A 10,753-nucleotide genomic window follows, 5' to 3' on the forward strand; every position below is an offset into this window, starting at 1 on the left:
GAGGAGTTTCTCTCCCTCTCTCTCAGTGTATTCCAAAAACAAAAGAACAAAAAAAAAATGAAAGAAGCCGATACCGTTCGAGGATGAACGCGGTGCGAAATGCGAACGAAAATCGATTAGAACGCGCGATTGAGCAGGTAGGGAAACGGGCGAGGACGCGTAACGTGAGGAGGGGAGCAACGTACTGTAATTGTATAGAGGATTTAACTAAAATAATTAAAATTCAGTAAATAAGTCGACGTTTAATAATTAAAGTAGATAATCGATAGGTTGAGGATCGCAGCATCTTAATTGGCTCGCTGCGAGTCCCGTGGACAGTTTTCGAATGATCTCCGGTAGCTTAGCTCTTAGTGGCGGCCTCCTTCGCGAAGGACGCCTTTCATGTCGCATCGAGCAGAAGGGGTGTCTCACCCTTTGCTCGCGTGTGCCACAATGTTCTCTATCTTTCATTCTGTATCTCTAATTTCTCTCCTACATTTTTTTCCCTCTCTCCTTAAATTGCGATTTAATTATACTCTCTTCTGTTTTTCATATTTTTCCTTTTTCTCTCTCATTGAGACGCTCTCGTCCCGATCACGCTTCTTTCATTCGACTTTTTAAAAAATTCGCTTGTACTACGTCTTTTCAGCTTCTCGTCTTACGCGCATCCTTCATCTGCTCAGTGTTCTTCTTCTTCTTCTTCTTCTTTCGTAATTTTTGTTTTCTCTTTTCTCTATCCTATTATTCGTCGATCCTTGAGCGATTCTGTACTTTTTTTTTTGTTTAAATCACTTTTGATCTCGTTAATTAGCGTGTATTTAGGTCTTCGTTGTTTGTGTTGGCGATTCCAGGCCGATTCCCGTTCACCACGACGGGAAGGTACGTAGATAATCGGAGAGGAATTTGTAATTAAAGGATAGTTAGTGTCCCTGTTCGGGCATCCCGGACGGGATGAAACCAAAATCATCATAAGGCTGTCGATACGATAGTGTATTCCCGTGGACCGTTCTATCTGTCTCTCTGTCTGTCTCTGTCTCCCGAGTAAAGACTTCTCTGTTTTTTTTTTATTTTTTTTAATTATTAATATTTTTATTACGATTATTATATATTATTATTATATTATTATTAATATTATTATTATTATTTTTTATCATTGTTTGTTTGCCCTTCTCTCTTCCACCTTTAAATAACAGATAAGCTTTCGTGACGTATTCCGTCGAAGTATTCCAGTGTGTATAGACAGTAAATAGTATTTATTTATAGGTAAAAAAAAAAAGAAAAAAAAACACCGCGTACTCGTCTATGTCTAATAGGAGAGGGCCCATCGCGCGGGCCCGTATTCTCGCGAGATAATTGTACTGCCATTTCGTCCTGACGGGTCGAACGCGCGCGAAAGGTACGCGTCGTTCCCGGATGATAGAGGAGAGGAGGAGAAATTGAAAGGAAAAAATGAAGTAAGAGCCTTCCTCGAACGCTTCTCGAAGGTGAGGCACGTTTGTTCCCTCTGTCGAGAAAAGTCAATGCGTCCCCTCATTGCGCGGGACGTATGCGGTCCCTTTAGAGCGAGAGCGTGTTTTAAGAGGGAACGGATCGTTCGATTGGTCCTCCGGGGAAGAATTCCGATCAGTCGCGAACAGGTGAGCCGTTCATCTTCATCGTCGCGCCTGTCTTAATCGTTCGACGGACGAATAGCCTGGAACAACGACGGGCAGTTCGGTTTCTCTTGACCGCAGTGGGCTGTATACGCTCCTGACCCGTGACGATAATATTCGGGACAAAACGCGAAGAGTATTAATTAAAACGGAGAATTATTAAATATGCAATAAATATCGGAAGTAGCTGGATAAGAGTTCTCTTCTTTCAAGAGTTCCAACACAGTTGCCCGTGTCTGGTTTAGAACCTCTTCATGTTCTCGTAGTAAAAGTAAAAAAAAAAAAAATAGTAACTTAATATATAGTGTATTTTTCGCAACTCGTCACACGAAGAACACAGTGTGTTGAGCCGATCTCTACGTTCTTTTGTCGTTCCATTTCTTGTGATTTCGTTTTGGTTCTTCCTTCCGACATCGAACTTATTCGAACCAATCAGTTTAAAAACCTGGTCGAATCCGTGTTAAGTCGCGTGTCATTTAATTGTGTTTTCGTTAGGTTTTGGTTAAACGAGCGTCGTTTATCGATCATGACGAGGAACCTCGTGCTCCTTGGTTTTCGAAGGCCGTTGAAACTCGGTTGGAGGGGTTTACCAAGCAACTTGTTCTCCGGCTTTCTCGTCGTACTTTTCCGTTTTCGTTCCCACTCATTTTTTTTTTTTTTTTTCATTGACTAGAATCGATTCAGTTCTGTTTTTCGTCGATCGAGTTTTCATCTCTCCTCTCTATTTACCCGAGGAGGTGGTAAACGCGAGAGCGAGCAGGATCGTCGTACAATTGTGATCTAATAAGATAGTAATCGCCACTGGCGTCGTGAGAAGGGAGCCGGCGGACAGGGCTCTCGTCGCGTTCGCGTAACATTTTTATATTAGCATTCCGACCAAAGGAAAACGAAGGGAGACGTTCGAACGCGAACGTCGCGTGCGCGTAGAAAAACGCGAGATTTTCTCCTTTTTTTTCTTCTTGTTTTCTCGTCTTCTATGCTTTCTCTTGTCCCGTTCTCTTTCCCTGCAACGCGGTGAAACCAGCGATGAAAACCCAGAGATCTCGCCTGTAATATCTTTCCCCGTATACGTTCGTTACTTTTCTTTTTCGCCTCGCCGTTTTCGCGTAACGCATAAGGGAGAAATGAAGAAGAAGGAAAAAGAAAAGAAATAGAGCACCGAGAAACACGGACAAATTTTTCGCCCATGTGTATGAAACACGTCGCCCCTATTGTAGTCTTTGCGAGCCGTGATAAAATGTGAAATGCGATTAGTTTACGGAATAGAAGCTACTAGCAGTGGATAAGCCAATCAAGCACAATGGATTAAGATTTAAACGCGACCACAGAATAGAAAAATGAAAAACGCATGTACATAACCGCTTGTTCGTGGGGCAGTAAACTACCGTAACCGTCTACGATTGCTATACCCTTTGATAATACCCCTCGTTTGTTTCCGTGTTTTCTTTTTTTCTTTTTTTTCTTAAATATATATATTTCTTTCGTTTATAGCAGAGTATCCCTGTCGCATCCGCTGTCAACTCGTTTCGTGTTTTCCTTCGGTTCTAACTTTTACCACGCTTTAGAGAAACGTTAAGTATCATCCCCCTTGTTCACCCCAGTAGGAGCATTTTTACGTAGCGTAGTAGTCAGCCATATTGAGAACGTATTAATTATATGAATAAACATGAATAAAATTATATATATATATTATAATGGAAAACACTTATATATATAAATATATATATATATTTTAAATGGTATATTTGGATATATTATATTATTATCGAAATGCTATTTCGAGGCGTACCGTGCGATATAAAAAGTATAATTGTAGTCGTGTTGCGTCTCGTAAGGGGCGAGCCCGGAGAGAGACTAAACGAATCGAGGAGGAGACATGAGAGAGGTTTATAATGTAGAAATCGTGGTTTTTAAATGAGACAAACGAAAAACAAACGCGGTGATGTTTTCTCGTTCGGAGAAGTTGATTTTTCCTTTGAGATTGACGAAGATCGGAGGAACGACAGCCGAGGCTGGGACATAAGCTGTAACTGTGACTATGTGGATCGTGGGGGGCAGGCTGTGTCGCGAATTTCCAATTTCTCGATCCGATCATCAGCACCGACCCATCCAGCTCGCGAACGCGTCGATTGATCGCTCAATCGACGCGTTCTAACGAAAACGAACAAATAAAATATCGATGAAAAAAAGAAAAAAAAAAAATAGACGAAGAGAAAGAAGATACACTTGCGACAGAATTTTTCATTCAAGTCGAGTCTCTTTCTGCTGATCATCGAGGAAATTCACGGAATCCAAAGAATTCAAGCCGAGATCAATCGTCCGCAATGATCGAAACGAAAGGAGAGGCTAGCGTGATCATTGTAATTATCTAGCCAGCCGTATATAGCTAGCCAATTAAATGTCGAACGAAAGCAGCCCGCCCATCCGAGATCCCCGCGCGTCAAAGCGTCACTGTGATCTCGTAATTATTAATGAAATATCTGATTATTGTAACGAATAATCGTATTGAATATTATAATGTACCCGTTCCCTTCCCCCCTCCCTTTGTCCCAATTAACCCCCATCCCTCCAGTGAATGAAAGAGGAGAAGACCCCGTGTTACAAGGGCGGAGGGTGGTTCGTTCGATTCTCAGAGTCGATCGTCCCTAACTTCTCGCTTTCTTTTCGTTTCTTTCGTTTCATTTCGTTCCTCATCCCTTCCTACCATCCTTCTCGCCCCTTTCAAACCCACCCCCACCCTTGTACCCTCTACTTTTTTTTTAATTTGTTTCCCCAAACGAAACCTCTCGTGTAACGCGTTAGCTCGTAATCGTAATCGTTAAATACATTGTACGTTAAAAACGAAACTTTCCAATGATCTCCTGGTGGTGCGTTCGTCGACGAGCGAGCTGGTCAATCGCGGTGGCTGTCGTTTCGTTCTAAACGCGTGCTGTGCAGAGCTGCTGGATTCGAGATTGTTCGCGACCACGTGGTCCCTCCGTAGGTTCTCACTTTTATCTCTGCACAGCACTTCTCTTTCGTCGGTTCGCCTGTTTCTTTTCCTGCCAGTTTCGTTTCCGTTCTTCTTCGTCGACGTTAGGACCAGCAGCGCGCTCGCTCTCTCTCTCGATCGCGCCACCGTAATTTTTGCTACGGAGCGAGGAAGTAGAAGCACCTGCTCTCGAAGAGGGGAGAAACGGAAGCGCGAGGGTCGACGATTCGCGTTCGAAGACCCCCAAAATAAATCGCTGAACGATCTTTGGCGGAACGAAGATCGATCGTTTCATTCTGCCTAGTCTTCATCGGACCAGCCATTGAGATTCTTCTTCTTTTTTCGTTTCTCGATACACACGTTACGATTCCAAGACTTTGTCGTCCGTGTTCTTCTTCCGTATTATTTCGCTTACATTCGCGTCTCCCGCCACTACGATTCTCGCGCGCGTTCTCGCTTTTTTCTGTTCTTCGAAGCTGCGTCGATTCCCTTTTCCTCCGCTCACCACGTTCCGTATCGACGTGTATCGATCGAGGTCGAACGTCTCGCGTGATTCATTCCTAGTTTCGAGAAACGCGCCAGTTCGTTTCGCGACCTTCGACCTCGAGCGAGGCGACGCCTGGCTTCACCGGATGTTTTTTTTTTCTCTACCCTCCCGCAAATGGGGAAGTTGCGTCGTTCGCGGATAATCAGAAGCGAATTTCCGCCGTGGCTACTTGTTTAAATTCGTCCTGTTGGCAATCGAGTCGCACTGCGAGCACTGCGAGAGACTCGAACCTCCCGCCAGTCTCGAGAAACCAGTGCCGTTCGAATTGCGATCGAGCGGCTCGACCAGAGAGACCGACGATACGTGTTTCGAATGTATTTAACGAGAAGAGAGAGACACGGAAACGAGGAAGAGAATTAAATATATGAAATTTAAGCGGCACTTATACATCTGTAACACACGTACATGCACATACACGAATATACAAGACAAGACATAAATGTTGTAATAATCGCGCGCGAGGTCGAGCGAAGGAAAAAAAAAGAGAGAATCGAGAAGATACGATCGAGACAGAGGAGGAGTTTTCGTTTGCTCAGACTGTCCTAAGTTTGCCATATACGCCGTGAGAGGAGAAAGGGAAGAGAAAAAAAAAAAAATGCGAAAGAGATAGTGGGAAGCGTCGCGTGTAGACTAACGTCTCTTTATAATAATACATATACATATATTTTTGTTTAACGAAACTGCGATTACTTTCCAGCCGCTGTGTGTATATTCAGGGTGCCAACCACGGCAGATTAGCCATGCGAATAGTTTCCGTACTCTCGCCAAAGGGGCGGAGCGCGTTTTGCCATTTTTGTCGCGTCGACGTCCCCTGTTCCGCGATTTCCGCTTCATCGATGGTATTCGTCTGTCCGCATCTCTCCGGATGTGACTCACTGTCCGACATTTGCCTCTCACCCTCGTCTTGAACTATCGCTCGCTACGAGTCCGTTTCGTTCACCAAGTAAAGTAAAAACAAAAGAGAAAAAGAGAGAGAGAGAGAGAGAGAGGGAGGAAAAGAAAAAGTCCATTACAATTCATTTCGTTTGGAAGTTACACCAAGAAAAATTTCCTTCTTTCGATAAAGATACTTTTTTAACGAGATTCAGATCAGTTCCAGCGAGTCACGTCTGAGAGAAGAGAAAAAAAGTCCGCCTGTAATGTTCCGCCGTGTGTAACCGTAATTGAATGTGCTCCACTTTAACCGTAAGACGACGATGTTCGCACACGTACACTCACACAGACACACATACACACCCTCCATCCCCCTCCCCCTGCAGTAAACGCATGATTAAACAGAAAAAGCACGAAAAAAAAGCAAATAATAACGTTACCTGTAGCCAAATGTCCCGTGGACCATATAGACCGCCGCGATCTGTTTGTTAACACAATGTATGCGAGAGAGAGAAAGGGCCAAGAGAGCCAGAGAGACCCGTGCGATCGCGCGAGTGCGTGTGAGAGAGAGAGATAGAGAGAGTTGCGCGATAGAGAGAGAGAGAGGTAGTGGGCGACGCGGTTGGTAAAGGAGACGGACGTGTTTCGTGGGGTATCGCCGATTTTTAACGCGAAACGAAACGAATAGAGGAGTCTGAGAGAACGTGAAGGGGGAAAAGAGGAGAAAGAGAGGAGACAAAGAGGCGTGGCGACTCTCAAGCCGTTTGTAAAGCTCGCAGCAACCTTGTGATAGAGTCTGGACTCGGAGAAAACCTGTTCACCTTTGCTACTTTCCTTCTTTTTTTTTCCGCTCGAGAGAGGCGAAGAAGCGAGGAACGAGAGGGAAACGATCGCCGCGATATCGGTGCCCGTGACTCGCGCTCGCGATTCGACGCGATCGTTTCACCTCCGTAACGAGAGAGAGAGAGAGAGAGAGAGAGAGAGAGAGAGAGAGAGAGAGAGAGAGAGAGAGAGAGAGAGAGAGAGAGAGAGAGGGAGAAAAGAAAATCGAGAAGAGAAAAGAAAAAGAAACGAAAGCAGCGAAACAGCGAACGAAGGACAACAGAGAGAAATATATATATAATATATATATTATATATGCTTAGAGGCGTATAGTAGAAGAGTTTTGCGCGAAAACCGTTTTTATTGCGAAACGTGGAAATGAAATACATACATATATATATTTTGAAACGAAATTTCGTCCAGCTGACCAATCCAAAGAAGCGACCAAATAAACGAAGGAGAGGGAAAACGATGCGAGCCGTTGCACAACGCTTGAGGTGCTTGACAAAACGCGAGAGATGAAACAGTACGAAAGACAAGAGAATAGAGAAACGATTAAAAATGCACACAGACCCGATTTTTCTACTCTGTACCCTGTATTAACTTGCGTAAACTCCGTAACGTGTGCGTAAGAGCAGACTTCTTTCTCTCTTTCCTTTTTTTCCTTTTTTATTTTTTTTTTCTTTTTTTTTTCGTTTGCCTTTACGAGTTTTTGCGTTTTCGCTTGACGATTGTCCCGATGCGAGTGATTGGGCGGAAGATGTACCGGCGGTCACGTGATATGCTATTTACAAGCGTAAAATATCGTATTGTGTAACAGGCCACCCTTTTAGATCACGTATAAGCGAGAAAAGTGCGGTACCGTTTATTTATTTTCATCTGCTCTCCTCTCTCTTACCATTTTCTCTTCTACATTTCACCTCACTCTAAACATCTCTACCCCTGTTTTTACTTCACGCTTCTTTCAACTTTCTCCTGCGAAAGATATGGCGGTTTTGGAATGGACACGAAACGGAGAACCTTTTGCGTTCCTTGAGTCGGTTGCATTTGTTTCTGGAAGTAAAAGGGAACTAGAGTTACGCCGTTTCTGTTTCACCCACATTCGCCTAGGGGTGAGCGTAACGCTGAGACGTTTTGCTCCTCTTCTTGCGTTCCCATTCTCTGTTTTCCCTTCTGTCACGCTTCTCTCTCGCTCTTCACTTTCCTTCTTTCGTTTCCGTCGAAGGTTCTTTACTCTTTAAACGAACATACGGCCGCGAGTTTGCGCGTCGATCGTCGATCCCCCGATTCCCATCGCCACCGAGAACGGTACCATATTTCGCGCATTTCGAAAGGGAATCGAGGGACCAACGAGGGAGGCGCAAAACGAAGCCCGATCATACGATGCTGTGCTATTATAAGTCACTACAGACCATACGTTATTGATTACTTTTGATTTTAGTTTATGACAATTTTTTTATGTTATTAATTTTATTTGAGTTCGATTTTAAGTGCTACGCGAATGTGTATTATTATTATTATTATTATTATTATTATCTATTTTGTATCTATTATTATTATCTATTATATAATTGAATTATTATCTGAATATTATTATTATTATTATTATTATTATTAATATTATTATTCTGTAATTTTAACATTCTGTAACTATCACTCCCCATGGTCGATTACTTTTACGAATAGTTCTCGCGTCCGCTGCTTGACCGCAGGTCGACGCGTCGCCTCGAAGACGTCGCGACGCCCCCTCGTTCTCCTCTACTCCCCTGCTCCCCGTATCATTTCGTTTCGATTAATTTCCCCATCCCACTGTTTCGCTTCCTTTATTTTAAACGGGACTTTCAGCTATGTACACGTACACACACATACACGGTACATAAGGATTGACACTCTTCGCGTGGCGTAGCGTCGACCATTGGGAGTTCGCAAAGGGACGGGGGCATCTCTTCGCTACCCGCATGTCTTTCATTGTACAGATTTTTTCACTTTTATATAGTTATCGATATATCGTAACGTTATGCAACGTCGATTGCGGCGGTGTCATTATGTGTCGCCGTACTATTATTGTACTTGATTCATTTTTTTTTATTATTGAATAAATGTGAACACGCCGAAAGTAATATGGAGACGTTCGGGTGATTCTTCGAGCGCAGTTCGATCTCTGTTTTTCCCACCGGCACATCGCCTCCTGTATCATCCATCTTTAAACGCATCTCGATTACTACAATACACCTCCCTGAAGAGTAAAACTTCAAGCTGATCATTGCTCGCGACATTTCTCCAGACACAAGTCAGAAACCATCAGCGTCGATGCCGCCGTCGACAGCGTCCACGCGTGGCCGACTCGGATCACCGTGTCATTCGATTACGAAGATCTATGGACCGTCGATAATTTATTTCGATAATCTTTGACCGCCTCCAGAGGGTATCCGGCCCGTTTAATCTGTATCGATCAACGGTGCGGCCAGTTCCGGTGTTTAGAATCGGCTTAATGGGTTTCCTGAGACGTGCCATCTGCGAACCTCATTACTAAGGGATGCGACCGCAAACCAATCAACCCTCCGATGCGAAGCATGACGACGACGACGACGACGACCTGTCCCCGGGTCTCGTGGTGGTCGTAAGACGCTGTCGCGTGCTCGTAGATTAGAAGCTGCCAGACGGTCCGCGAGACCGCGCATAATGCATCGGGACGCGTTAATAAGAACAAATTGGTTCGATCGGTGGGCGGAGCGCAGACCTGACAGACCGATGGGGACAGGTAAGGGTTGGAGCTGGCGGAAGGTTGGTCACTTTGGGGTGGCTGACATCCCTTGACGAATGATGGACAGGGTTGCGCGTCGAGAGGGTGCTGGAATATTTGCTGGAATTATATGAAGCGTTTCGTTTGATTAATTGATCGAGTAGGTGCAGAACAGCGGAAACAGATCCTGGGGCGAATGGTGAGTATAGATTGTTAAGTGTTTCGAGGACGTAACTGGCAGTAGAACGTTACTTCTGTGGACCTTTCAGTGGACAAGCAGTTCGTACAACAGAATCAATTCACATCCCCCTTATGATAGAGTCATGAGCATGCAAATTCATTTTCTATGAGAAGAACACCCCTTTGCGGCTGTAGATGTAGAAATAGCTGTGCGTAAGATATTCAACCCTTACAACTTGACAACATTGTCTCTGCGATGTTCAAGAACACAAGTGCATCCAAGGTTCACGAAAAATCGAAATTAATGAGTTAAAAAGTAACCACTTTCAAATTCCCGTGAAACGAAGCAACAAATTGCTCGAAGCTGCACATCACGCGTAGTTACGACGAGCGTGTAGCGGCGCGAGCGATAAAAGTGGAGGATGGAAGGCGGATGACGGGCAGAAACGAGAGCGGGGTCCGCGGACGGGTTAAACCGAATGCACATGTCGCCAAAGCGCGCGTGTCACCGGCTAGCGGCGGTATATCTGGCGTGCATCCATATGCAGATCCCCATTGATATGACAACATTTACATACTGCATATTCGCTCTGGGCCATATACTCGCTCGCCAATTCCCCATTGTTGGCTTTCGGCCACCAGTGCGTTTGATTGACATTATTGGTCGCGCCGCTGACACCAGATTACATTTCTATTTGCATACATTCGCGGACCAGTTTGATCCCGCGCAAATCCCACCCCAAACGCGACCCATGTTTTTTACCGTCCACCGCTTCCCGCCTGGCGGAGGCGACGATTTCCGCCTCGCGTTCTCGCGTCGGAATCGGAACGCGATTGACGAGCTCGACGTGGTTACGATCGCCTCGTTCCGGACCGTGCAACCAGAGGATCGATATTCCAAATAGGGGTTGGTCAAGGCGCTTTTAATTCTTGAACAACGATTTACGAAGACGACATACACGTAAGGGTGAGTTCTGTATTTCATA

This window comes from Xylocopa sonorina, chromosome 11 (genome assembly GCF_050948175.1).
Source record: "Xylocopa sonorina isolate GNS202 chromosome 11, iyXylSono1_principal, whole genome shotgun sequence".
NCBI lineage: Eukaryota > Metazoa > Arthropoda > Insecta > Hymenoptera > Apidae > Xylocopa > Xylocopa sonorina.